The sequence below is a fragment of the Pelobates fuscus genome, chromosome 1, assembly GCF_036172605.1.
Source record: "Pelobates fuscus isolate aPelFus1 chromosome 1, aPelFus1.pri, whole genome shotgun sequence".
NCBI lineage: Eukaryota > Metazoa > Chordata > Amphibia > Anura > Pelobatidae > Pelobates > Pelobates fuscus.
In genome coordinates, this window is record NC_086317.1 from 464,075,220 (window position 1) to 464,102,933 (window position 27,714).

Genomic DNA, 27,714 nt, shown 5'->3' on the forward strand with positions numbered 1-27,714 from the left:
TATTCTTGTTGAGGGCCCCCACCCACCGCTCAGGGGTGGGGGCCAGGGGGGAGGACATTAGGTCCCCCACCATTTGTCTTTAGGGCCCCCATCCGTCGCTCAGGGGGAGGACATTAGGTGTGTGTCCCCCTTATTCTTGTTAAGGGCCCCCACCCACCGCTCAGGGGTGGGGGACAGGGGGGAGGACATTAGGTCCCCCCCTCCCAATTTTTATTTAGGGCCCCCACCGCCGCTCAGGGGTGGGGGCCAGTGGGGAGGACATTAGGTCCCCCCCCTTATTAGTATTAAGGGCCCCCACCCACCGCTCAGGGGTGGGGGCCAGGGGGTAGGACATTAGGTCCCCCATTATTCTTGTTTAGGGCCCCCACCCACCGCTCAGGGGTGGGGGCCAGGGGGGAGGACATTAGGTCCCCCCCATTTGTATTTAGGGCCCCCATCCGTCGCTCAGGGGGAAGGACATTAGGTGTGTGTCCCCCTTATTCTTGTTAAGGGCCCCCACCCACAGCTCAGGGGTGGGGGACAGGGGGGAGGACATTAGGTCCCCCCCTCCCAACAGGTTACTGGCTATGGGGGGATAATGTATAATACACACAGGTTACTGGCTATGGGAGGGATAATGTATAATAAACACAGGTTACTGGCTATGGGGGCGATAATGTATAATAAACACAGGTTACTGGCTATGAGAGGGATAATGTATAATAAACACAGGTTACTGGCTATGAGAGGGATAATGTATAATAAACACAGGTTACTGGCTATGGGAGGGATAATGTATAATAAACACAGGTTACTGGCTATGGGAGGGATAATGTATAATACACACAGGTTACTGGCTATGGGGGGATAATGTATAATAAACACAGGTTACTGGCTATGGGGGAGATAATGTATAATAAACACAGGTTACTGGCTATGGGGGGATAATGTATAATAAACACAGGTTACTGGCTATGGGAGGATAATGTATAATAAACACAGGTTACTGGCTATGGGGGGGTAATGTATAATAAACACATATTACTGGCTATGGGGGGATAATGTATAATAAACACAGGTTACTGGCTATGGGGGAGATAATGTATAATAAACAAAGGTTACTGGCTATGGGGGGGATAATGTATAATAAACACAGGTTACTGACCAGGGCCGGACTGGGAGAATAATTCGGCCCAGGCATTTTTTTATCATGCGGCCCACTAAGAAGGGGGCGGGGCAGAGGAGGTGTGTTTTGTCATCACCAATGACAAGCACGACCCCTCTCAAAGTGAGCATGTTGGTTCAATGCTCTTCCAGGGCAGATCATGCGCAGAGCTCTGCTGAAGAGCTCTAGCATGAGAAAAAAAAACCTGTATTTGTTCTGCACAGTGCAAGCAAATGTAATAACATGCTTGCACTGTGTTTCCTTGCAACTTGTCTCGGGTGTTTCTATAAATGGATACCAGGAGACAAAAATGCCAGGAGTATTGTGCATGTGTTTGGAGTCTGCTTGTGGTATTGCGTGTGGTGTGGTATTGTGTAATAAGGTTTGTTTTAGTCATGTTGTGTTTGTGGTGTAATGTGATGCATATGTGGCTAGGGGCTGTAGAGAATGTATGTATAGGGGATGTATCAAGTGTGTGCATACAGGCTATAGAGTGTGTGTATGGGTTATGTAGTGTTTGTAGAAAGTATGTGTTTAGGGGTGTAGTATGTGTTTGCTTACAAGGAATCTAGTGTGTGTGTGGATAGGGGATCCAGAGTGTGTATGTTAAGAGTGTAGTGTGTGTGTGTATAGGAGTCTAGTGTGTGTTTGAAGGACCCAGAATGTGTAGGAGATCTAGTGAGTGTGTGTTTATAACGGATTCAGAGTGTATATAGGGATCTAGTGTGTGTATGTGTGTAGATGATCCAGAGTTGGGTAAGGGATCTAGTATGTGTCTGGAATGTAATGTGTTTAGGGGTGCAGTATGTGTGTGAGGGGTGCTGTGTGTGTGTGTGTATGTATATATATGTGTGTGTATATATATATATACATATATATATATATGTGTGTGTGTTTGGAACTATTGTGTATGTGTGTGGTGCAGTGTGTTGAGGGGTGCAGTATGTGTGTGTGATGGGTGCTGTGTGGGAGGGGTGCTGTGTGGGAGGGGTGCTGTGTGTGAGGGTGCTGTGTCTGAGGGTGCGGTGTGTGAGGGTGCGGTGTGTGATGTGTGTGAGAGTGCTGTGTGTGAAAGTGCTGTGTGTGGTGTGTGTGATGTGTGTGAGGTGTGTGTGACAGTGCTGTGTGTGATGTGTGTGTGACAGTGCTGTGTGTGCTGTGTGTGAGAGTGCTGTGTGTGCTGTGTGTGAGAGTGCTGTGTATGATGTGTGATAGTGCTGTGTGTGATGTGTGAGAGAGAGCTGAATGTGCTGTGTGTGAGAGTGCTGTGTGTGAAAGTGCTGTGTGTGGTGTGTGTGATGTGTGTGAGGTGTGTGTGACAGTGCTGTGTGTGATGTGTGTGTGACAGTGCTGTGTGTGCTGTGTGTGAGAGTGCTGTGTGTGCTGTGTGTGAGAGTGCTGTGTATGATGTGTGAGAGTGCTGTGTGTGCTGTGTGTGAGAGTGCTGTGTGTGCTGTGTGTGAGAGTGCTGTGTATGATGTGTGATAGTGCTGTGTGTGAGAGTGCTGTGTGTGATGTGTGAGAGAGAGCTGAATGTGCTGTGTGTGAGAGTGCTGAGTGCGAGAGTGCTGAGTGTGATGTGTGTAAGAGTACTGTGTATGATGTGTGTGAGAGTGATGTGTGTGTGTGAGAGTGCTGTGTGTGTGTGCTGTGTGTGTGAGAGTGCTGTGTGTGATGGGTTAGAGAGTGCTGTGTGTTAGAGAGTGCTGTGTGTGAGAGTGCTGTGTGTGATGGGTTAGAGAGGGCTGTGTGTGATGGGTTAGAGAGTGCTGTGTGTGTGTGTGTGTGTGTGTGTGTGTGTGTGAGAGAGAGTGCTGTGTATGATGTGTGTGAGAGTGCTGAGTGTGATAGTGCTGTGTGTGAGAGTGCTGTTTGTGATGTGTGAGAGAGAGCTGAATGTGCTGTGTGTGAGAGTGCTGAGTGTGATGTGTGTAAGAGTACTGTGTATGATGTGTGTGAGAGTGCTGTGTGTGTGTGTGTGTGTGAGAGAGTGATGTGATGTGTGCTGTGTGTGTGAGAGTGTGTGTGTGTGTGTGAGAGTGCTGTGTGTGATGGGTTAGAGAGTGCTGTGTGTTAGAGAGTGCTGTGTGTGAGAGTGCTGTGTGTGATGGGTTAGAGAGTGCTGTGTGTGAGAGTGCTGTGTGTGTGTGTGAGTGCTGTGTATGATGTGTGTGAGAGTGCTGAGTGTGATAGTGCTGAGTGTGATAGTGCTGAGTGTGAGAGTGCTGAGTGTGATGTGTGTAAAAGTACTGTGTATGATGTGTGTGAGAGTGCTGTGTGTGTGTGTGTGTGAGAGAGTGATGTGTGTGTGTGAGAGTGCTGTGTGTGTGCTGTGTGTGTGTGTGTGTGTGTGTGTGAGAGTGCTGTGTGTGATGGGTTAGAGAGTGCTGTGTGTGAGCGTGCTGTGTGTGATGGGTTAGAGTGCTGTGTGTGTGAGAGTGCTGTGTGTGTGAGAGTGCTGTGTGTGTGAGAGTGCTTTGTGTGTGAGAGTGCTGTGTGTGTGTGAGAATGCTGTGTGTGATGTGGGTGAGTGCTGTGTGTGAGAGTGCTGAGTGTGATGGGTGTGAGAGTGCTGTGTGTGATGTGGGTGAGAGTGCTGTGTGTGATGTGGGTGAGAGTGCTGTGTGTGATGTGGGTGAGAGTGCTGAGTGTGCTGTATGTGAGAGTGCTGTGTATGATGTGGGTGAGAGTGCTGAGTGTGCTGTGTGTGAGAGTGCTGTGTATGATGGGTGTGAGAGTGCTGTGTGTGATGGGTGTGAGAGTGCTGTATAAATGTTAAAATGGATTTTCTGTGTAGGGGGGGTAAATAAACAAATAATATAACAGCCATTATGTCCCCCCCTCCCTTCTTACCTGTAGCCTGGGAGCGGGGGACCTGCACGCTGGTGAGTGGGAGGGGGAGACCGACGCTCGCACACTATCCCTGGTGGTCCTAGTTGTGATCCGGTCATTGCCATGGAAACGCTCCGGATTTCGCGAGAGAAACCCGGCGGAGCTGCAAGATAGAGCTCCGCCGGGTCCTCTCTCCGGGCAGGCTGGCTCCCTTCCTCTCTCCCCGCCGGCGGCCGCATATCTATTCAAGTGGGCCGGTGAGGGAGATCTCTGATCTCCCCACCGGCCTTCCATGGCACACAGCGGGGCCGGCGCTCAGATAGTGCCGGCCCTGCATAGACCGGCAGGGGAGATCCTGGGACTTCCCCTGCCGGCCTCGGCCCATGGCCACCGCGGCCCACCGGGCATTTGCCCGGTGTGCCCGATGGCCAGTCCGGGCCTGTTACTGACTATGGGGGATAATGTATAATAAACACAGGTTACTGGCCATGGGGAGGATAATGTATAATAAACACAGGTTACTGGCTATGGGGGATAATGTATAATAAACACAGGTTACTGGCTATGGGAGGGATAATGTATAATAAACACAGGTTACTGGTTGTGGGGGGATAATGTATAATAACGAGAAAAACGTGAACCCAAGCTGAAACCGCTTCAGGAGCACTAGGGAAAGGTACTGCAGTGACGATTCTGCCTGATTTAGCAAACTTAAAAAATGAACTTTATTGCGGGCATCATAAAAAGTATGTATGATCCCAATAAAAATATATATAGAGAAAAAGGAAACTTTTTTGTTTGTTTGCTGTTTTATTTAATCAATATGCTTTTATTGCACTTGCATGTTAAATGGACACTATAGTCACAAGAGCAACTACAGCTTATTGTATTTATTCTGATCACTAGTATCATTCGCATCAGGCTTTTTGCAGTAATCACTGTCAGAGTAAATACAGTGTTTACAGTACAGCCTAGTGATGACTCCACTGGCCACTCCTTAGATGGCTACTAGAGGTGCTTCCTGGGGCAATGCTGCACAATATGCAGCACTGACATTCAGTATCTCCACCCTCTGTATGGAGACACTGAACTTTCCTCATAGAAATGCATTATTTCAATGCATCACTATGAGAAGATGCTGATTGGCCAGGACTGTGTTTGGCTTGTCCTGGCTCTGCCCCTAGTCCGCCTCCTTGACATTCTCAGCCAAGCCTATGAGAAAGCATTGTGATTGGCTCAGACCACCACTTCTGATGACGTCAGCCAAGCAGGCAGATCCGGGTCAGAGGCAGCAGTTGCAGACTTGAATAAGTAAGATTTTACTATATTTCCACTGCATAGTTGCTCACACTTAGGCGTGTCGTACATCTGCTCTCACATGCAATCCTCAGAGAAAGCTTGTGACTGCACCGTGCCGCACTTCTAAGCAACAGCGCAGTGCAATAACTCTTACTTGAACCATAAATTGGCACGTTGTGTCTGCCTAGGTAGTTCTGAGCAATTTGCTTTATCCAAGTTTCAAGTCCATGTATGATGGCAGCGAGAATTTTAACTGAGGTTTAACAAGAGAGCGTATCAGTGAAGCATCGTCATTCAGTGAGTAGCAGGCAAGGATGGCAGCAGCCATAATCTGGGTATAACGCATTGTATAAGACAGAGTAAGTAGCACATGGTATAGATGTGAGTTAGTAGTTTGTTTCTGCGTCGTGAGACGCACAGTAGTTTGTTGTCTCTTACCAAGGGGTGTGACCCTATCCTACTTTGCAGGTTCTTTGCTTACTGTAGACTACATGGGCGGGTTCCCGCGGCAGCCCTGTGATATCCTTGTAGTTAATATTTTACTTCATGGTGCAGTAAATTATATCTGGGTCATTATGATCTTGTAGGGAGTGGTAGGGTTGGGTGGCCCCTATCATTTTGGCAGCCTGTAGGTGACCGATTGGTTGGTTGCTCATTGGCAGGTGGGGAGTCGAGAAAGGTAATCAATAGTTGTAGGAAAAGTAATTAGGGAGGGGGGGTTCCCGTTTCTGTGGGGTTGTTCGGCCTAGGCCGTCTGACTGTCCGTGCCATCGTAAAAGATGGGGGGGGATAGGTGGAGGCAGCGGAAGGGGGGGCACTGTGGCAAGAAGCAGGGAGCGAAAAGAGAGAGAGAAGAGAAAAGACTAAAAAAAAAAGAGAAGGGGCTGAGAGGAAAAGGAAGGGACCAGGAAGGAGTGGAAGGCTGTTGGGTTGGCTTTAGGATTTATTCCCCCCTCTGCTCCTCCAATCCCTCTGCACCCCCTCCCCCGCGGCCCGCCCTCCGAGTGAGGAGGTGTCTGATGGCGGTCCAGCAGTACGTGGTGTCCTCGGAAGATGTGGGGTTAGGTCTATCGTTATTGGAGGTTGTGGGTCTCGTTCCCTGGTTGGTTATTTTGTTGCCAGCAAAGGTATCCAGTGAAACCAGATCTTCTGGTAGGTTTGGCTCCGTCCCTTTGCCGCCAGGATGATTTCCTCTGTGCTCCTGATGTCTTCCACTCTGGTGATCCAGTCGTTAGTGGATTGGGCTGAGGTCTGTTTTCAGAAGGTCGGGATGAGGCTGTGTGCGGTGTTGATCAGATAGGGAACGATGGTTTTCTTGTAGGTAGTCAGCGGCATGGGAGTCAGATGGAGTAGGTAGTTCTCTGGTGTGTATTCAACGGAGTTGTCCGTGATTACGGAGATGATCCGGTGTATCTCTTGCCAATAGGGTTGGACCTGGGAGCATGTCCACCATATATGGAACAATGTGCCCAGTTCTTTGCCACATCTCCAGCATTCCGGTGCACATGTGTTGTTGATGGTAGCGAGTTTCTCTGGGGTTTTATAACAGTGGGATATCAGTTTGTATCCGGATTCCTGGTATTTCGTGCTGATGGACGATTTGTGTGTCAGCGTGAAGGTGTCAGAGGATGACCTAGGTCCCGTTCCCGGTGTTTAATGAAATACGGGAAGGTCTGGTTGGTTAGCGGTGTCTGTAGGAGCCGATAAAGTATCGAGATGGCATGTGGCAGAGGTAGGGGTTGGGTGCATAGTTTTTCGAACGTGGTAAGCGGTCTGTCGGCCGAGGTTATGTTGGGTATTTGCTTGAGTCTGAGGGTTATTTGGTGATGTCTAAATCTCGTCATTAAGTCTGGAGGTTCCGGTGTGGGCAGGTCAGAAAGCGGTGTGATGGTTCCATGTGTAAGTATGTGTTGTAGCTTACATTGCAGCGGCAGTCCCAAGTTGGTCCGAGCGGTGTCAAGGTCGCGGAATGCCTGGTTACCTGTGATGGAGTAGACGGGGGAGATAGGTGGGGAGATTGTCCAGTTTTGAGTTGATGTGGGCGTCTAGGTAAGCCTTTCGTTGGGTGTGTCTGTCGGGTTCCGTGTTGCCTAGGCCTGTGTCCCGTCCACGGAAACCTTCCGCTATGGACTTTGGTGTGGCGTGAGTAGCGCCTTTGTAGATAATTTTGTTTATGAAGCTCTTTTGTCTGTTTTTTCTGAGGACCCTGGCTAGCATCTTGCTGCTTTTGTTGCCGTATTCATAAAAAGTATTTTGGGCCATGCGAAGTTGGAATGCGATCTTGTGGGAGAAGTGTGAGTTCAGGGCAGCCCTAGCTGCGACAGGCTCTGTGTACGCTTTGTCGTCAAGCGTGTTTTTCTGTTTTGTTTCCAGGTCGGCTACCTTCAGTAGGAGGTCCTCGATAGCTGTGGCACGTTGTTTCTTGCGCTGCGCCCCTTGGGGGATTAGAGTGCCTCGTATTGCACATTTGTGTGCTTCCAGATGGTCTCCGGGGTCGATTTCCTCGGTGAGTTCGTGAGGAAGAAGTGTTCTAGTTCGTCTTCTATTTCCGTTTTGAGCAGTAGGTCTTCCAGCAATGATTCGTTGAGTCTCCAGACCCATTGTTTGTAGAAGAGCGTGGGTGATGTGAGTGTGATGATGATCGCGGCGTGGTCCGACCAGGTTATTGGTGCAATCATAGCCGATTGTAGGTCGTCTAGATGGCGGTGGTTTATGAAAAATGAATCTATGCGAGAGTAGGATTTGTGGGGTGGGGAGTAGTATGAGTAGTCTTTTTCGGCATGGTGCAAGATGCGCCAGCAGTCGGACATCTGAAATTCATGTAATTTTGCCCTCATGCCTCGGAGAACATGGCCCAGGAGGGTCGAGTTGCCTGTGGAAGTGTCCAGTCTCCTCCAAGTATCAGGGTTCCTTCACTGAAGGATTCCAATGCTGCAAAGATTTTGATGAGGAAGGGTTTTTGGCCTCTGTTGGGGAGAGATTTACATTTGCGAATGTGAAGTATGTGTGGTGTATTGTGCCCTTCAGGAAGAGGTATCTCCCTTCTGGGTCAGCTACTTCTGCCTCCTTCCGGAACGGGGTGTCCGAGGAAAAGAGAATGGTTGTTCCCTTGGTTTTTGACTCCGGGTTGGTGGCATGAAAGCCCAGTGGGTAGTAGTTGTTTGAGAATTGGGGGTGGTTGTGCGTCATAAAGGGTGTTTCTTGAGATGTGTAGGGCTCTCAGTTCCCGCCAAGCTCTCACCCGTTTCTGCGGGGAGTTGAGTCCCTTCGCATTGATCGTGTAGAGCGAGAGGGCGTGCGAAGTCCGCGGTTCGATGTGCGTGCGGCGAGGAGCGGCAGGCATCTCGTGAGAGGGGGTGAGGTGGTGGTATGTGGGAGGAGGAGGGAAGGAAAAGAGGAGAGGGGGCGGGAAGTGCGGGGAAGTAGAGGGATCTCCCCAAGGGAGGGAGGGAGGTGCGAGGGCCGGAAGTAATCCCACAGATGTGCCCGATCGGCTCCGCCGCTGGCGTCCAATCGGAGGCACCCATGGGAGCAAGGTCCGATTAGCGAGGGTGGGGGGGTTCAATGAGAGTGTTAGTGAGTGTTGGGGTCGTAATTGGGATTGTGACTGTAAGGCAGGTGGGCCTTTTCGTTAGTGTGTGGTGTGTTGGTACCTACGCCTTGCCCGCCTTCCTTGAATGGCGGTATGAGAAAAGGGGTAGTTTGCTTCAGGAGAGGGGTTAGCCAGGGAATGCTCCCTAGCGTCCAGTTCCTGGTGTATGGCAGTAAACCCGCGGGAGCATGGGTGGTGTGTCTCTGACCGGCGTAACTACCGTAGTAGTCGGTTCGGTTCAGTACGTCATAGGATCGTTCGAGCCCTGCTGACAATGAAAAATTAGATAAACGTTAGAATGGGTAAATCATCAAAGTATAACATGTAAGACATAAGATAACGTCCCAATATGACCAGTGGTTACATTCTTTGCTGTTGTATATAGTTACAGCCTTCGTGAGCCCTTTCGGTAGGAGACCCTCCCTCCCCAGTCCCCCCAGCCAATAGGTGCCAATATGTGTGTCCGTCGGGTTCGGTGGTGGTGTTTAGGAATTCGGTTGCGGGCTGAGAGAGAGGGCGGGGGGGGGGGGAGAATGAGGTCCAAGGGGGTCCCCTGGGTGTGCCCGGCCGCACCTCAGAGTGTCCGCGGCCAGGACCAGGTAATTGGGGAGAGGGCGTGTGGGTGTTGTTGCGTCCCCCTAGAGTGCCCCGTCAGATATGTGGGTCCTGTCTGTCCAGATTTTCTGTACGGTAATTGTCCTGTGTGGCCGTGGGTAGTGCGTCTCTAGTCAAGTCAGCGTCGAGGGGAGCGGGAGGTATCAGTAAGTCGTGGGTTCGCGCTCGTCCTAGGGTTGGAGGGTGGTTGGTTGAAGTCAAAGCAGGGAGGAAACAACAGTACAGTGTAGACAGTGGTTTTTCGATGATCCCACCGATACGTCAGCAGTGGGTCATCGGTTGTCCCTGTGGAACACGTTGTGTTTCTGTCCCCCGCCCCCCTCCACATCCCCCCCGTGTGTAGCGTGAGAGATGGCCGTTTACAGTAGTAGCGAATGGGGCGATCCCCGGCTCGGAATTATTGATGTCGTGCCCACCAGGTCTTGAGGTTGGTTTGTGTACCCTTGTCCCCCCAATGCATACATTGTACGAATTTAAGGCATTGTGATTCATGCTTACAGATGTTGGCCTACACAAGTACAAGTGTCAGTGGGTGGCAACTCGGTGTAAACAGCAGGGTGGAGTCAGCCTGTTCATTTAGCCACTTCTTCCTGCAGTAAACTACAAAATGTGGGTAGCCTGCTAGTAGAGAAAGAGAGAAAAAATCAATAAAATAAAAAGTTTTTGTCTCTGTTGTTTACTGGTTAGTTCTGTCTCTTAGTCCCAGGGGCGGGTGGTCTCCCAGTCTGGTCTTCCTCTGCTGTAGTGTTGGTTTCGGTGGATGTGAGTCCAATATTCCAAAGCGGGGGTGGGGTAGTACAGGTCGTGTCCATAAGTCCAAGTGTCGTGGCCCCTTGTCTTCGGGTGTGGGAGAGATTGGGAGATCTCTCTGGCTTCCGTTACTCCTCGGGTGCAGCTTGGTGTGGCAGGGCTGTGCCCACGTTCTGTTCGTCGGCTGTGAATGTGTGGGTTACAGGCCTGCCCATAGATCTTCCCGTATCTGGATGGGCGGTAGCCCTAGTGCGTCTAGGAAGATTGGGACATCAGCTGGTGTTCTGATGGTGACTTCCATATTGCCATTGCGTGCTACAGGTGCAAATGGGAAATGCCAGCGGTATCGGATTTGTTGGTCCTGTAATGCAGTAGTGACTGGCCGGAGGGCCTGTCTCGTTTGCAGGGTGATGTGGGAGAGATCGTTGTAGAGCTCCACGCAGTGTCCCCCAAACCTCCAGGACCTCTCCGTCCTTGCCCCTCTCATTATGGCTTCTTTCAGCTGGAAGTCTTGGATGTGGCAAATGATGTCCCTCGGGGGTGCTGATGGCAGTGGCTTGGGGCGGAGGGCACGGTGAGCCCTGTCTATATACAGCCTTGCGTCTGAGGGCCGGTTGAGGATGTGGTTAAAGATTGGGATTAGTTTTGCCCTTAGGTCTTCAGGCCCTTGTGATTCCTGCAGCTCTCTCACCCTGATGTTATGCCTGCAGCTCCTGTTATCCAAATCTTCCACATGGAGCCGCAGGTCTGTGATTTGCCGTGCATGTGTGTCAGGGATCTGCAGTGCGGTGCTTGGGGCTGGTGGTCCTGCAGTTTCCAGAGCTCTTACTCTCCCCTCTAGCTCTGACAGGGAGGTGCGGAGTGTTGCAATCTCCGCTCGGAGTGTGGTCCTTAACTCCGTCAGGATAGTCTGGAGGTCCTCCTTTTTCGTAAGGGAGGTGAACAGGGAGTACCAGTCCGGTGGGCTGCAGGCACTGGCGCGAGATTCCGTCGGCTGCTGGCTGTCATCTGATTTTCTGGAGCCCGGGGATGACGGCGCCATATTGGAAGCCTCATGTTGCGAGGCGAGGAAAATCGGTGTGCGGAGGTAGGAGCGGATGGACACGGATGAAGCCTTACCCTGCGTCCGTGGTGTCGCTGGTTGTCGCTGATGGAGGCTGATTAGGGTAGCAGGGCAAGGAGCACTGAGATTAGGCGGCCATGCTCGTTCGGCGCCAAGCCACGCCCCATCACTTGGCTACTTTAGCCTACAGCTAGCAGCAGGCATTTCATTCCAGCGCTTTGGGGTGTAGAGTGAACCAGTCCCACGCTGCTGACAAAACATGCCCCTCGGTGCTGTTCAGGAGCCCAATCTTTCTGTCCCTCTCCTCTCCCTCTTCAGCAAAAGGGCACAAGACAGCAGGCCTCCACTGGCCATGCTCTGGGTAACCCCCATTACTCCCCCCACGTCTGCGATGCAGTGAGAGCGCGAAAGTGTTCAAATGCCTACAACACCTGGTATTCCGAGATGGTCTCCCATCACAGGTACTAACCAGGCCCAACCCTGCTTAGCTTCCAAGATCAGACGAGATCGTGCGCGCTGAGGGGGTATAGCATAGGCCGCAGCAGGGCTTCCTTTACCTCCCCTTATCCTGCGCACAGGCTCCTTCCACCCGATGCCGCCTTTGTTGCTGCTGCTGCTGCTACTGCTGCTAGTGCTGGTTGCTTTTGTTCACTGCTGGAGCATGTGTCTTTCAGCCCGCCAGGTCCTTCTGGCTCAGTCTGCAGTGGCAGCGGCCTATTAGGCGCCCCCTTTTCTTTTTGCCTCTTTCCTGCAGGCCGAGCCTGGGTCTGCCAACTTGTAGCTTCCTAGGTCTTTTAGGGGGAAAGCAAGCGAAGCCCTGTTGCCTCCAGTACTGTTAGGAACCAGTCTTGTCGGCGCGCATTACGTAATGCGGGCTAAAAGTGCTTGGGGCCTGCTGCTTGATTGCGCACATACACTTGCAAGCAACGCCCTTCTTTTGGATTGCTCAGCTGCTGGCGCAAATACGTCTCCCGTCTGCCCTGCCTTGCGGTCCTAGCATGTGCTTTAGAGGCTGTGCTGGTCGTTACGTGGTGCCCCGGCACTGCGTAGTAGTGGAGTATAGAAAGCCTTGCTTATGGCTTGAACTTAAATGTCACTTCTGCCTGCCATCCTGCAATGTATGTGTGGATAGATGGAAGTGAAATATCTGTACATTTCTCTTTTTTTGTTTTTTAAATGCTGCTTTTCTCTTGGACCGCGTCATATCCTATCACCAACCGCATTGATTTAGTTTTTTGTTGTTGCTGTGACCGACACTTTACCACCGTAGCACTGACTTGTGCTTGCCCACTTCTCTCTATCCTGTATCACTCAAAGACATTGTATTGTTGCCTCGTTACTCGTGTCCAGAAACACGAGAGAAGGAAAAAGAAAAAGAGAGAGAGAAAGAAAGAAAGAAAGAAAGAAAGAAAAAAACGCCACACTGAAACGTAAAGCCAGAAAAGAAATGTGTGTTTAAAAAAAAAAAAAAAAAAAAGAAATCCTCCGAATGAGTGAATGTGAAATTGCATAGCGTAGATCGCCCCCTGCTGGTAGGAGATCGAAAAAGCAAAAGCCTACAACACCTGGTATTCCCAGGCGGTCTCCCATGCAAGTACTAACCAGGCCCGACCCTGCTTAGCTTCCGAGATCGGGCGTGTTCAGGGTGGTATGGCCGTAGGCAGAAACTAGGCTCCTTTAACCTCCTTTAACCTCCTCTTATTCTGTTCTTCAACAACCAGGCACCTCCCTCCCAGCTTCTTCATTTGCTGCTCTTGCAACTCACTGCTCAAAGGGCCCGCTGACAAATGCGCTTGACGCCTACTTCTTACTTCTATCCCTACACTCCTAAGTGACGTCCTTCCTTTCCACTGCGCAGCTGCTGGCACTTAGGCGTGTCCTAGATCTGCTCGGAAATGCAATCCTAACCTCTGTCTCAGAGAAAGCTGGTGAGACTGCGCCGTGACGCACTTCGAAGCAACAGCGCACTGTAATAACTCTTGCTTCAACCCGAAATTGGCACGTGGCGTCTGCCTAGGATCCTTGCTCCTCTCTCCGCTTCGGACTGACAAGCTGCTGTCTTGTTGGCAACACAGGGGATGGTAGCCCTTTGAAAACCAATTTGCTAAAGATAGGCCACAAGTGCTGCTTTGGAAACGTTGCTCCACTACTCGGCTGTGCACACCGCTTGGCTACTTTAGCCTACAGCTAGCAGCGGCCTTTTCATTCCAGCGCTTTGGGGTGTAGAGTGAACCAGGCCCACGCTGCTGACAAAACATGCCCCTCGGTGCTGTTCGGGAGCCCAATCTTTCTGTCCCTCTCCTCTCCCTCTTCAGCAAAAGGGCACAAGACAGCAGGCCTCCACTGGCCATGCTCTGGGTCTGCGATGCAGTGAGAGCGCGAAAGGTGTTCGAATGCCTACAACACCTGGTATTCCGAGATGGTCTCCCATCACAGGTACTAACCAGGCCCAACCCTGCTTAGCTTCCGAGATCAGACGAGATCGGGCGCGCTAAGGGTGGTATGGCGTAGGCCACAGCAGGGCTTCCTTTACCTCCCCTTATCCTGCGCACAGGCTCCTTCCACCCGATGCCGCCTTTGTTGTTGCTGCTGCTGCTGCTAGTGCTGGTTGCTTTTGTTCACTGCTGGAGCATGTGTCTTTCAGCCCGCCCGGTCCTTCTTGCTCAGTCTGTAGTGGCAGCGGCCTTTTAGGCGCCCCCTTTTCTTTTTGCCTCTTTCCTGCAGGCCGAGCCTGGGTCTGCCAACTTGTAGCTTCCTAGGTCTTTTAGGGGGAAAGCAAGCGAAGCCCTGTTGCCTCCAGTACTGTTAGGAACCAGTCTTGTCGGCGCGCATTACGTAATGCGGGCTAAAAGTGCTTGGGGCCCGCTGCTTGATTGGGCACATACACTTGCAAGCATCGCCCTTCTTTTGGATTGCTCAGCTGCTGGCGCAAATACGTCTCCCGTCTGCCCTGCCTTGCCTTGCCTTGCCTTGCCTTGCGGTCCTAGCATGTGCTTTAGAGGCTGTGCTGGTCGTTACGTGGTGCCCCGGCACTGCGTAGTAGTGGAGTATAGAAAGCCTTGCTTATGGCTTGAACTTAAATGTCACTTCTGCCTGCCATCCTGCAATGTATGTGTGGATAGATGGAAGTGAAATATCTGTACATTTCTCTTTTTTTGTTTTTTAAATGCTGCTTTTCTCTTGGACCGCGTCATATCCTATCACCAACCGCATTGATTTAGTTTTTTGTTGTTGCTGTGACCGACACTTTACCACCGTAACACTGACTTGTGCTTGCCCACTTCTCTCTATCCTGTATCACTCAAAGACATTGTATTGTTGCCTCGTTACTCGTGTCCAGAAACACGAGAGAAGGAAAAAGAAAAAGAAAGCGAGAGAGAAAGAAAGAAAGAAAGAAAGAAAGAAAGAAAAAAACGCCACACTGAAACGTAAAGCCAGAAAAGAAATGTGTGTTTAAAAAAAAAAAAAAAAAAAGAAATCCTCCGAATGAGTGAATGTGAAATTGCATAGCGTAGATCGCCCCCTGCTGGTAGGAGATCGCAAAAGCCTACAACACCTGGTATTCCCAGGCGGTCTCCCATCCAAGTACTAACCAGGCCCGACCCTGCTTAGCTTCCGAGATCAGGCGTGTTCAGGGTGGTATGGCCGTAGGCAGAAACTAGGCTCCTTTAACCTCCTCTTATTCTGTTCTTCAACACCCAGGCACGCACCTACCTCCCTCCCAGCTTCTTCATTTGCTGCTCTTGCAACTCACTGCTCAAAGGGCCCACTGACAAATGCGCTTGACGCCTACTTCTTACTTCTATCCCTACACTCCTAAGTGACCTCCTTCCTTTACACTGCGCAGCTGCTGGCACTTAGGCCTCTCCTAGATCTGCTCGGAAATGCAATCCTAACCTCTGTCTCAGAGAAAGCTGGTGAGACTGCGCCGTGACGCACTTCGAAGCAACAGCGCACTGCAATAACTCTTGCTTCAACCCAAAATTGGCACGTGGCGTCTGCCTAGGATCCTTGCTCCTTGATCCTCTCTCCGCTTCGGACTGACAAGCTGCTGTCTGTTGTCACAGGGGTTTGTTGGCAACACAGGGGATGGTAGCCCTTTGAAAACCAATTTGCTAAAGATAGGCCACAAGTGCTGCTTTGGAAACGTTGCTCCACTACTCGGCTGTGCACACCGCTTGGCTACTTTAGCCTACAGCTAGCAGCGGCCTTTTCATTCCAGCGCTTTGGGGTGTAGAGTGAACCAGGCCCACGCTGCTGACAAAACATGCCCCACGCTGCTGACAAAACATGCCCCTCGGTGCTGTTCGGGAGCCTAATCTTTCTGTCCCTCTCCTCTCCCTCTTCAGCAAAAGGGCACAAGACAGCAGGCCTCCACTGGCCATGCTCTGGGTCTGCGATGCAGTGAGAGCGCGAAAAGTGTTCGAATGCCTACAACACCTGGTATTCCGAGATGGTCTCCCATCACAGGTACTAACCAGGCCCAACCCTGCTTAGCTTCCGAGATCAGACGAGATCGGGCGCGCTAAGGGTGGTATGGCGTAGGCCACAGCAGGGCTTCCTTTACCTCCCCTTATCCTGCGCACAGGCTCCTTCCACCCGATGCCGCCTTTGTTGTTGCTGCTGCTGCTGCTGCTAGTGCTGGTTGCTTTTGTTCACTGCTGGAGCATGTGTCTTTCAGCCCGCCCGGTCCTTCTTGCTCAGTCTGTAGTGGCAGCGGCCTTTTAGGCGCCCCCTTTTCTTTTTGCCTCTTTCCTGCAGGCCGAGCCTGGGTCTGCCAACTTGTAGCTTCCTAGGTCTTTTAGGGGGAAAGCAAGCGAAGCCCTGTTGCCTCCAGTACTGTTAGGAACCAGTCTTGTCGGCGCGCATTACGTAATGCGGGCTAAAAGTGCTTGGGGCCCGCTGCTTGATTGGGCACATACACTTGCAAGCATCGCCCTTCTTTTGGATTGCTCAGCTGCTGGCGCAAATACGTCTCCCGTCTGCCCTGCCTTGCGGTCCTAGCATGTGCTTTAGAGGCTGTGCTGGTCGTTACGTGGTGCCCCGGCACTGCGTAGTAGTGGAGTATAGAAAGCCTTGCTTATGGCTTGCACTTAAATGTCACTTCTGCCTGCCATCCTGCAATGTATGTGTGGATAGATGGAAGTGAAATATCTGTACATTTCTCTTTTTTTGTTTTTTAAATGCTGCTTTTCTCTTGGACCGCGTCATATCCTATCACCAACCGCATTGATTTAGTTTTTTGTTGTTGCTGTGACCGACACTTTACCACCGTAACACTGACTTGTGCTTGCCCACTTCTCTCTATCCTGTATCACTCAAAGACATTGTATTGTTGCCTCGTTACTCGTGTCCAGAAACACGAGAGAAGGAAAAAGAAAAAGAAAGCGAGAGAGAAAGAAAGAAAGAAAGAAAGAAAAAAACGCCACACTGAAACGTAAAGCCAGAAAAGAAATGTGTGTTTAAAAAAAAAAAAAAAAAAAAAAAGAAATCCTCCGAATGAGTGAATGTGAAATTGCATAGCGTAGATCGCCCCCTGCTGGTAGGAGATCGAAAAAGCAAAAGCCTACAACACCTGGTATTCCCAGGCGGTCTCCCATCCAAGTACTAACCAGGCCCGACCCTGCTTAGCTTCCGAGATCAGACGAGATCGGGCGTGTTCAGGGTGGTATGGCCGTAGGCAGAAACTAGGCTCCTTTAACCTCCTCTTATTCTGTTCTTCAACACCCAGGCACCTACCTCCCTCCCTCCCTCCCAGCTTCTTCATTTGCTGCTCTTGCAAATCACTGCTCAAAGGGCCCACTGACAAATGCGCTTGACGCCTACTTCTTACTTCTATCCCTACACTCCTAAGTGACCTCCTTCCTTTACACTGCGCAGCTGCTGGCACTTAGGCCTCTCCTAGATCTGCTCGGAAATGCAATCCTAACCTCTGTCTCAGAGAAAGCTGGTGAGACTGCGCCGTGACGCACTTCGAAGCAACAGCGCACTGCAATAACTCTTGCTTCAACCCAAAATTGGCACGTGGCGTCTGCCTAGGATCCTTGCTCCTTGATCCTCTCTCCGCTTCGGACTGACAAGCTGCTGTCTGTTGTCACAGGGGTTTGTTGGCAACACAGGGGATGGTAGCCCTTTGAAAACCAATTTGCTAAAGATAGGCCACAAGTGCTGCTTTGGAAACGTTGCTCCACTACTCTGCTGTGCACACCGCTTGGCTACTTTAGCCTACAGCTAGCAGCGGCCTTTTCATTCCAGCGCTTTGGGGTGTAGAGTGAACCAGGCCCACGCTGCTGACAAAACATGCCCCACGCTGCTGACAAAACATGCCCCTCGGTGCTGTTCGGGAGCCCAATCTTTCTGTCCCTCTCCTCTCCCTCTTCAGCAAAAGGGCACAAGACAGCAGGCCTCCACTGGCCATGCTCTGGGTCTGCGATGCAGTGAGAGCGTGAAAAGTGTTCGAATGCCTACAACACCTGGTATTCCGAGATGGTCTCCCATCACAGGTACTAACCAGGCCCAACCCTGCTTAGCTTCCGAGATCAGACGAGATCGGGCGCGCTAAGGGTGGTATGGCGTAGGCCACAGCAGGGCTTCCTTTACCTCCCCTTATCCTGCGCACAGGCTCCTTCCACCCGATGCCGCCTTTGTTGTTGCTGCTGCTGCTGCTGCTAGTGCTGGTTGCTTTTGTTCACTGCTGGAGCATGTGTCTTTCAGCCCGCCCGGTCCTTCTTGCTCAGTCTGTAGTGGCAGCGGCCTTTTAGGCGCCCCCTTTTCTTTTTGCCTCTTTCCTGCAGGCCGAGCCTGGGTCTGCCAACTTGTAGCTTCCTAGGTCTTTTAGGGGGAAAGCAAGCGAAGCCCTGTTGCCTCCAGTACTGTTAGGAACCAGTCTTGTCGGCGCGCATTACGTAATGCGGGCTAAAAGTGCTTGGGGCCCGCTGCTTGATTGGGCACATACACTTGCAAGCATCGCCCTTCTTTTGGATTGCTCAGCTGCTGGCGCAAATACGTCTCCCGTCTGCCCTGCCTTGCGGTCCTAGCATGTGCTTTAGAGGCTGTGCTGGTCGTTACGTGGTGCCCCGGCACTGCGTAGTAGTGGAGTATAGAAAGCCTTGCTTATGGCTTGCACTTAAATGTCACTTCTGCCTGCCATCCTGCAATGTATGTGTGGATAGATGGAAGTGAAATATCTGTACATTTCTCTTTTTTTGTTTTTTAAATGCTGCTTTTCTCTTGGACCGCGTCATATCCTATCACCAACCGCATTGATTTAGTTTTTTGTTGTTGCTGTGACCGACACTTTACCACCGTAACACTGACTTGTGCTTGCCCACTTCTCTCTATCCTGTATCACTCAAAGACATTGTATTGTTGCCTCGTTACTCGTGTCCAGAAACACGAGAGAAGGAAAAAGAAAAAGAAAGCGAGAGAGAAAGAAAGAAAGAAAGAAAGAAAGAAAAAAACGCCACACTGAAACGTAAAGCCAGAAAAGAAATGTGTGTTTAAAAAAAAAAAAAAAAAAAAAAAGAAATCCTCCGAATGAGTGAATGTGAAATTGCATAGCGTAGATCGCCCCCTGCTGGTAGGAGATCGAAAAAGCAAAAGCCTACAACACCTGGTATTCCCAGGCGGTCTCCCATCCAAGTACTAACCAGGCCCGACCCTGCTTAGCTTCCGAGATCAGACGAGATCGGGCGTGTTCAGGGTGGTATGGCCGTAGGCAGAAACTAGGCTCCTTTAACCTCCTCTTATTCTGTTCTTCAACACCCAGGCACCTCCCTCCCTCCCTCCCTCCCTCCCTCCCTCCCTCCCTCCCTCCCAGCTTCTTCATTTGCTGCTCTTGCAACTCACTGCTCAAAGGGCCCACTGACAAATGCGCTTGACGCCTACTTCTTACTTCTATCCCTACACTCCTAAGTGACCTCCTTCCTTTACACTGCGCAGCTGCTGGCACTTAGGCCTCTCCTAGATCTGCTCGGAAATGCAATCCTAACCTCTGTCTCAGAGAAAGCTGGTGAGACTGCGCCGTGACGCACTTCGAAGCAACAGCGCACTGCAATAACTCTTGCTTCAACCCAAAATTGGCACGTGGCGTCTGCCTAGGATCCTTGCTCCTTGATCCTCTCTCTGCTTCGGACTGACAAGCTGCTGTCTGTTGTCACAGGGGTTTGTTGGCAACACAGGGGATGGTAGCCCTTTGAAAACCAATTTGCTAAAGATAGGCCACAAGTGCTGCTTTGGAAACGTTGCTCCACTACTCGGCTGTGCACACCGCTTGGCTACTTTAGCCTACAGCTAGCAGCGGCCTTTTCATTCCAGCGCTTTGGGGTGTAGAGTGAACCAGGCCCACGCTGCTGACAAAACATGCCCCACGCTGCTGACAAAACATGCCCCTCGGTGCTGTTCGGGAGCCCAATCTTTCTGTCCCTCTCCTCTCCCTCTTCAGCAAAAGGGCACAAGACAGCAGGCCTCCACTGGCCATGCTCTGGGTCTGCGATGCAGTGAGAGCGCGAAAAGTGTTCGAATGCCTACAACACCTGGTATTCCGAGATGGTCTCCCATCACAGGTACTAACCAGGCCCAACCCTGCTTAGCTTCCGAGATCAGACGAGATCGGGCGCGCTAAGGGTGGTATGGCGTAGGCCACAGCAGGGCTTCCTTTACCTCCCCTTATCCTGCGCACAGGCTCCTTCCACCCGATGCCGCCTTTGTTGTTGCTGCTGCTGCTGCTGCTGCTAGTGCTGGTTGCTTTTGTTCACTGCTGGAGCATGTGTCTTTCAGCCCGCCCGGTCCTTCTTGCTCAGTCTGTAGTGGCAGCGGCCTTTTAGGCGCCCCCTTTTCTTTTTGCCTCTTTCCTGCAGGCCGAGCCTGGGTCTGCCAACTTGTAGCTTCCTAGGTCTTTTAGGGGGAAAGCAAGCGAAGCCCTGTTGCCTCCAGTACTGTTAGGAACCAGTCTTGTCGGCGCGCATTACGTAATGCGGGCTAAAAGTGCTTGGGGCCCGCTGCTTGATTGGGCACATACACTTGCAAGCATCGCCCTTCTTTTGGATTGCTCAGCTGCTGGCGCAAATACGTCTCCCGTCTGCCCTGCCTTGCGGTCCTAGCATGTGCTTTAGAGGCTGTGCTGGTCGTTACGTGGTGCCCCGGCACTGCGTAGTAGTGGAGTATAGAAAGCCTTGCTTATGGCTTGAACTTAAATGTCACTTCTGCCTGCCATCCTGCAATGTATGTGTGGATAGATGGAAGTGAAATATCTGTACATTTCTCTTTTTTTGTTTTTTAAATGCTGCTTTTCTCTTGGACCGCGTCATATCCTATCACCAACCGCATTGATTTAGTTTTTTGTTGTTGCTGTGACCGACACTTTACCACCGTAACACTGACTTGTGCTTGCCCACTTCTCTCTATCCTGTATCACTCAAAGACATTGTATTGTTGCCTCGTTACTCGTGTCCAGAAACACGAGAGAAGGAAAAAGAAAAAGAAAGCGAGAGAGAAAGAAAGAAAGAAAGAAAGAAAGAAAAAAACGCCACACTGAAACGTAAAGCCAGAAAAGAAATGTGTGTTTAAAAAAAAAAAAAAAAAAAAAAAGAAATCCTCCGAATGAGTGAATGTGAAATTGCATAGCGTAGATCGCCCCCTGCTGGTAGGAGATCGAAAAAGCAAAAGCCTACAACACCTGGTATTCCCAGGCGGTCTCCCATCCAAGTACTAACCAGGCCCGACCCTGCTTAGCTTCCGAGATCAGACGAGATCGGGCGTGTTCAGGGTGGTATGGCCGTAGGCAGAAACTAGGCTCCTTTAACCTCCTCTTATTCTGTTCTTCAACACCCAGGCACGCACCTACCTCCCTCCCAGCTTCTTCATTTGCTGCTCTTGCAACTCACTGCTCAAAGGGCCCACTGACAAATGCGCTTGACGCCTACTTCTTACTTCTATCCCTACACTCCTAAGTGACCTCCTTCCTTTACACTGCGCAGCTGCTGGCACTTAGGCGTCTCCTAGATCTGCTCGGAAATGCAATCCTAACCTCTGTCTCAGAGAAAGCTGGTGAGACTGCGCCGTGACGCACTTCGAAGCAACAGCGCACTGCAATAACTCTTGCTTCAACCCAAAATTGGCACGTGGCGTCTGCCTAGGATCCTTGCTCCTTGATCCTCTCTCCGCTTCGGACTGACAAGCTGCTGTCTGTTGTCACAGGGGTTTGTTGGCAACACAGGGGATGGTAGCCCTTTGAAAACCAATTTGCTAAAGATAGGCCACAAGTGCTGCTTTGGAAACGTTGCTCCACTACTCGGCTGTGCACACCGCTTGGCTACTTTAGCCTACAGCTAGCAGCGGCCTTTTCATTCCAGCGCTTTGGGGTGTAGAGTGAACCAGGCCCACGCTGCTGACAAAACATGCCCCACGCTGCTGACAAAACATGCCCCTCGGTGCTGTTTGGGAGCCCAATCTTTCTGTCCCTCTCCTCTCCTCTCCCTCTTCAGCAAAAGGGCACAAGACAGCAGGCCTCCACTGGCCATGCTCTGGGTCTGCGATGCAGTGAGAGCGCGAAAAGTGTTCGAATGCCTACAACACCTGGTATTCCGAGATGGTCTCCCATCACAGGTACTAACCAGGCCCAACCCTGCTTAGCTTCCGAGATCAGACGAGATCGGGCGCGCTAAGGGTGGTATGGCGTAGGCCACAGCAGGGCTTCCTTTACCTCCCCTTATCCTGCGCACAGGCTCCTTCCACCCGATGCCGCCTTTGTTGTTGCTGCTGCTGCTGCTGCTAGTGCTGGTTGCTTTTGTTCACTGCTGGAGCATGTGTCTTTCAGCCCGCCCGGTCCTTCTTGCTCAGTCTGTAGTGGCAGCGGCCTTTTAGGCGCCCCCTTTTCTTTTTGCCTCTTTCCTGCAGGCCGAGCCTGGGTCTGCCAACTTGTAGCTTCCTAGGTCTTTTAGGGGGATAGCAAGCGAAGCCCTGTTGCCTCCAGTACTGTTAGGAACCAGTCTTGTCGGCGCGCATTACGTAATGCGGGCTAAAAGTGCTTGGGGCCCGCTGCTTGATTGGGCACATACACTTGCAAGCATCGCCCTTCTTTTGGATTGCTCAGCTGCTGGCGCAAATACGTCTCCCGTCTGCCCTGCCTTGCGGTCCTAGCATGTGCTTTAGAGGCTGTGCTGGTCGTTACGTGGTGCCCCGGCACTGCGTAGTAGTGGAGTATAGAAAGCCTTGCTTATGGCTTGAACTTAAATGTCACTTCTGCCTGCCATCCTGCAATGTATGTGTGGATAGATGGAAGTGAAATATCTGTACATTTCTCTTTTTTTGTTTTTTAAATGCTGCTTTTCTCTTGGACCGCGTCATATCCTATCACCAACCGCATTGATTTAGTTTTTTGTTGTTGCTGTGACCGACACTTTACCACCGTAACACTGACTTGTGCTTGCCCACTTCTCTCTATCCTGTATCACTCAAAGACATTGTATTGTTGCCTCGTTACTCGTGTCCAGAAACACGAGAGAAGGAAAAAGAAAAAGAAAGCGAGAGAGAAAGAAAGAAAGAAAGAAAGAAAGAAAGAAAGAAAGAAAAAAACGCCACACTGAAACGTAAAGCCAGAAAAGAAATGTGTGTTTAAAAAAAAAAAAAAAAAAAAAAAAGAAATCCTCCGAATGAGTGAATGTGAAATTGCATAGCGTAGATCGCCCCCTGCTGGTAGGAGATCGAAAAAGCAAAAGCCTACAACACCTGGTATTCCCAGGCGGTCTCCCATCCAAGTACTAACCAGGCCCGACCCTGCTTAGCTTCCGAGATCAGACGAGATCGGGCGTGTTCAGGGTGGTATGGCCGTAGGCAGAAACTAGGCTCCTTTAACCTCCTCTTATTCTGTTCTTCAACACCCAGGCACGCACCTACCTCCCTCCCAGCTTCTTCATTTGCTGCTCTTGCAACTCACTGCTCAAAGGGCCCACTGACAAATGCGCTTGACGCCTACTTCTTACTTCTATCCCTACACTCTTAAGTGACCTCCTTCCTTTACACTGCGCAGCTGCTGGCACTTAGGCCTCTCCTAGATCTGCTCGGAAATGCAATCCTAACCTCTGTCTCAGAGAAAGCTGGTGAGACTGCGCCGTGACGCACTTCGAAGCAACAGCGCACTGCAATAACTCTTGCTTCAACCCAAAATTGGCACGTGGCGTCTGCCTAGGATCCTTGCTCCTTGATCCTCTCTCCGCTTCGGACTGACAAGCTGCTGTCTGTTGTCACAGGGGTTTGTTGGCAACACAGGGGATGGTAGCCCTTTGAAAACCAATTTGCTAAAGATAGGCCACAAGTGCTGCTTTGGAAACGTTGCTCCACTACTCGGCTGTGCACACCGCTTGGCTACTTTAGCCTACAGCTAGCAGCGGCCTTTTCATTCCAGCGCTTTGGGGTGTAGAGTGAACCAGGCCCACGCTGCTGACAAAACATGCCCCACGCTGCTGACAAAACATGCCCCTCGGTGCTGTTCGGGAGCCCAATCTTTCTGTCCCTCTCCTCTCCCTCTTCAGCAAAAGGGCACAAGACAGCAGGCCTCCACTGGCCATGCTCTGGGTCTGCGATGCAGTGAGAGCGCGAAAAGTGTTTGAATGCCTACAACACCTGGTATTCCGAGATGGTCTCCCATCACAGGTACTAACAGGCCCAACCCTGCTTAGCTTCCGAGATCAGACGAGATCGGGCGCGCTAAGGGTGGTATGGCGTAGGCCACAGCAGGGCTTCCTTTACCTCCCCTTATCCTGCGCACAGGCTCCTTCCACCCGATGCCGCCTTTGTTGTTGCTGCTGCTGCTGCTGCTAGTGCTGGTTGCTTTTGTTCACTGCTGGAGCATGTGTCTTTCAGCCCGCCCGGTCCTTCTTGCTCAGTCTGTAGTGGCAGCGGCCTTTTAGGCGCCCCCTTTTCTTTTTGCCTCTTTCCTGCAGGCCGAGCCTGGGTCTGCCAACTTGTAGCTTCCTAGGTCTTTTAGGGGGAAAGCAAGCGAAGCCCTGTTGCCTCCAGTACTGTTAGGAACCAGTCTTGTCGGCGCGCATTACGTAATGCGGGCTAAAAGTGCTTGGGGCCCGCTGCTTGATTGGGCACATACACTTGCAAGCATCGCCCTTCTTTTGGATTGCTCAGCTGCTGGCGCAAATACGTCTCCCGTCTGCCCTGCCTTGCGGTCCTAGCATGTGCTTTAGAGGCTGTGCTGGTCGTTACGTGGTGCCCCGGCACTGCGTAGTAGTGGAGTATAGAAAGCCTTGCTTATGGCTTGCACTTAAATGTCACTTCTGCCTGCCATCCTGCAATGTATGTGTGGATAGATGGAAGTGAAATATCTGTACATTTCTCTTTTTTTGTTTTTTAAATGCTGCTTTTCTCTTGGACCGCGTCATATCCTATCACCAACCGCATTGATTTAGTTTTTTGTTGTTGCTGTGACCGACACTTTACCACCGTAGCACTGACTTGTGCTTGCCCACTTCTCTCTATCCTGTATCACTCAAAGACATTGTATTGTTGCCTCGTTACTCGTGTCCAGAAACACGAGAGAAGGAAAAAGAAAAAGAAAGCGAGAGAGAAAGAAAGAAAGAAAGAAAGAAAGAAAGAAAAAAACGCCACACTGAAACGTAAAGCCAGAAAAGAAATGTGTGTTTAAAAAAAAAAAAAAAAGAAAGAAATCCTCCGAATGAGTGAATGTGAAATTGCATAGCGTAGATCGCCCCCTGCTGGTAGGAGATCGAAAAAGCAAAAGCCTACAACACCTGGTATTCCCAGGCGGTCTCCCATCCAAGTACTAACCAGGCCCGACCCTGCTTAGCTTCCGAGATCAGACGAGATCGGGCGTGTTCAGGGTGGTATGGCCATAGGCAGAAACTAGGCTCCTTTAACCTCCTCTTATTCTGTTCTTCAACACCCAGGCACCTACCTCCCTCCCTCCCTCCCTCCCAGCTTCTTCATTTGCTGCTCTTGCAACTCACTGCTCAAAGGGCCCACTGACAAATGCGCTTGACGCCTACTTCTTACTTCTATCCCTACACTCCTAAGTGACCTCCTTCCTTTACACTGCGCAGCTGCTGGCACTTAGGCCTCTCCTAGATCTGCTCGGAAATGCAATCCTAACCTCTGTCTCAGAGAAAGCTGGTGAGACTGCGCCGTGACGCACTTCGAAGCAACAGCGCACTGCAATAACTCTTGCTTCAACCCAAAATTGGCACGTGGCGTCTGCCTAGGATCCTTGATCCTTGCTCCTCTCTCCGCTTCGGACTGACAAGCTGCTGTCTGTTGTCACAGGGGTTTGTTGGCAACACAGGGGATGGTAGCCCTTTGAAAACCAATTTGCTAAAGATAGGCCACAAGTGCTGCTTTGGAAACGTTGCTCCACTACTCGGCTGTGCACACCGCTTGGCTACTTTAGCCTACAGCTAGCAGCGGCCTTTTCATTCCAGCGCTTTGGGGTGTAGAGTGAACCAGGCCCACGCTGCTGACAAAACATGCCCCACGCTGCTGACAAAACATGCCCCTCGGTGCTGTTCGGGAGCCCAATCTTTCTGTCCCTCTCCTCTCCCTCTTCAGCAAAAGGGCACAAGACAGCAGGCCTCCACTGGCCATGCTCTGGGTCTGCGATGCAGTGAGAGCGCGAAAAGTGTTCGAATGCCTACAACACCTGGTATTCCGAGATGGTCTCCCATCACAGGTACTAACCAGGCCCAACCCTGCTTAGCTTCCGAGATCAGACGAGATCGGGCGCGCTAAGGGTGGTATGGCGTAGGCCACAGCAGGGCTTCCTTTACCTCCCCTTATCCTGCGCACAGGCTCCTTCCACCCAATGCCGCCTTTGTTGTTGCTGCTGCTGCTGCTGCTAGTGCTGGTTGCTTTTGTTCACTGCTGGAGCATGTGTCTTTCAGCCCGCCCGGTCCTTCTTGCTCAGTCTGTAGTGGCAGCGGCCTTTTAGGCGCCCCCTTTTCTTTTTGCCTCTTTCCTGCAGGCCGAGCCTGGGTCTGCCAACTTGTAGCTTCCTAGGTCTTTTAGGGGGAAAGCAAGCGAAGCCCTGTTGCCTCCAGTACTGTTAGGAACCAGTCTTGTCGGCGCGCATTACGTAATGCGGGCTAAAAGTGCTTGGGGCCCGCTGCTTGATTGGGCACATACACTTGCAAGCATCGCCCTTCTTTTGGATTGCTCAGCTGCTGGCGCAAATACGTCTCCCGTCTGCCCTGCCTTGCGGTCCTAGCATGTGCTTTAGAGGCTGTGCTGGTCGTTACGTGGTGCCCCGGCACTGCGTAGTAGTGGAGTATAGAAAGCCTTGCTTATGGCTTGAACTTAAATGTCACTTCTGCCTGCCATCCTGCAATGTATGTGTGGATAGATGGAAGTGAAATATCTGTACATTTCTCTTTTTTTGTTTTTTAAATGCTGCTTTTCTCTTGGACCGCGTCATATCCTATCACCAACCGCATTGATTTAGTTTTTTGTTGTTGCTGTGACCGACACTTTACCACCGTAACACTGACTTGTGCTTGCCCACTTCTCTCTATCCTGTATCACTCAAAGACATTGTATTGTTGCCTCGTTACTCGTGTCCAGAAACACGAGAGAAGGAAAAAGAAAAAGAAAGCGAGAGAGAAAGAAAGAAAGAAAGAAAGAAAGAAAGAAAAAAACGCCACACTGAAACGTAAAGCCAGAAAAGAAATGTGTGTTTAAAAAAAAAAAAAAAAAAAAAAAGAAATCCTCCGAATGAGTGAATGTGAAATTGCATAGCGTAGATCGCCCCCTGCTGGTAGGAGATCGAAAAAGCAAAAGCCTACAACACCTGGTATTCCCAGGCGGTCTCCCATCCAAGTACTAACCAGGCCCGACCCTGCTTAGCTTCCGAGATCAGGCGTGTTCAGGGTGGTATGGCCGTAGGCAGAAACTAGGCTCCTTTAACCTCCTCTTATTCTGTTCTTCAACACCCAGGCACCTACCTCCCTCCCTCCCTCCCTCCCAGCTTCTTCATTTGCTGCTCTTGCAACTCACTGCTCAAAGGGCCCACTGACAAATGCGCTTGACGCCTACTTCTTACTTCTATCCCTACACTCCTAAGTGACCTCCTTCCTTTACACTGCGCAGCTGCTGGCACTTAGGCCTCTCCTAGATCTGCTCGGAAATGCAATCCTAACCTCTGTCTCAGAGAAAGCTGGTGAGACTGCGCCGTGACGCACTTCGAAGCAACAGCGCACTGCAATAACTCTTGCTTCAACCCAAAATTGGCACGTGGCGTCTGCCTAGGATCCTTGCTCCTTGATCCTCTCTCTGCTTCGGACTGACAAGCTGCTGTCTGTTGTCACAGGGGTTTGTTGGCAACACAGGGGATGGTAGCCCTTTGAAAACCAATTTGCTAAAGATAGGCCACGAGTGCTGCTTTGGAAACGTTGCTCCACTACT

At 51.0% G+C, this 27,714-nt stretch overlaps 5 non-coding genes and 10 pseudogenes across 5 annotated transcripts; all 15 read right to left on the reverse strand.

Annotated features, from left to right (window-relative positions):
* Positions 1–12,848: 12,848 nt before the first annotated feature.
* LOC134577682 (5S ribosomal RNA) lies at positions 12,849–12,957 on the reverse strand (annotated as a pseudogene).
* Positions 12,958–13,689: 732 nt separating this feature from the next.
* Positions 13,690–13,808, reverse strand: LOC134577771 (5S ribosomal RNA; annotated as a pseudogene).
* Positions 13,809–14,839: 1,031 nt separating this feature from the next.
* Positions 14,840–14,948, reverse strand: LOC134577562 (5S ribosomal RNA; annotated as a pseudogene).
* A 775-nt stretch (positions 14,949–15,723) lies between these two features.
* Positions 15,724–15,842, reverse strand: LOC134577776 (5S ribosomal RNA; annotated as a pseudogene).
* A 1,016-nt stretch (positions 15,843–16,858) lies between these two features.
* LOC134575606 (5S ribosomal RNA) lies at positions 16,859–16,977 on the reverse strand. Its single transcript, XR_010085704.1, has one exon. It is a non-coding gene; the product is annotated as a 5S ribosomal RNA (ribosomal RNA).
* A 779-nt stretch (positions 16,978–17,756) lies between these two features.
* LOC134577781 (5S ribosomal RNA) lies at positions 17,757–17,875 on the reverse strand (annotated as a pseudogene).
* A 1,020-nt stretch (positions 17,876–18,895) lies between these two features.
* Positions 18,896–19,014, reverse strand: LOC134576480 (5S ribosomal RNA). Its single transcript, XR_010085846.1, has one exon. It is a non-coding gene; the product is annotated as a 5S ribosomal RNA (ribosomal RNA).
* Positions 19,015–19,817: 803 nt separating this feature from the next.
* Positions 19,818–19,936, reverse strand: LOC134577788 (5S ribosomal RNA; annotated as a pseudogene).
* A 1,023-nt stretch (positions 19,937–20,959) lies between these two features.
* On the reverse strand, positions 20,960–21,078 carry LOC134577091 (5S ribosomal RNA). The gene has a single exon (XR_010085923.1). It is a non-coding gene; the product is annotated as a 5S ribosomal RNA (ribosomal RNA).
* A 780-nt stretch (positions 21,079–21,858) lies between these two features.
* Positions 21,859–21,977, reverse strand: LOC134577792 (5S ribosomal RNA; annotated as a pseudogene).
* A 1,033-nt stretch (positions 21,978–23,010) lies between these two features.
* On the reverse strand, positions 23,011–23,129 carry LOC134577152 (5S ribosomal RNA). The gene has a single exon (XR_010085937.1). It is a non-coding gene; the product is annotated as a 5S ribosomal RNA (ribosomal RNA).
* Positions 23,130–23,904: 775 nt separating this feature from the next.
* Positions 23,905–24,022, reverse strand: LOC134578908 (5S ribosomal RNA; annotated as a pseudogene).
* A 1,021-nt stretch (positions 24,023–25,043) lies between these two features.
* Positions 25,044–25,162, reverse strand: LOC134577319 (5S ribosomal RNA). Its single transcript, XR_010085983.1, has one exon. It is a non-coding gene; the product is annotated as a 5S ribosomal RNA (ribosomal RNA).
* Positions 25,163–25,945: 783 nt separating this feature from the next.
* On the reverse strand, positions 25,946–26,064 carry LOC134577796 (5S ribosomal RNA; annotated as a pseudogene).
* Positions 26,065–27,088: 1,024 nt separating this feature from the next.
* Positions 27,089–27,197, reverse strand: LOC134577566 (5S ribosomal RNA; annotated as a pseudogene).
* Between the last annotated feature and the right edge of the window lie 517 nt (positions 27,198–27,714).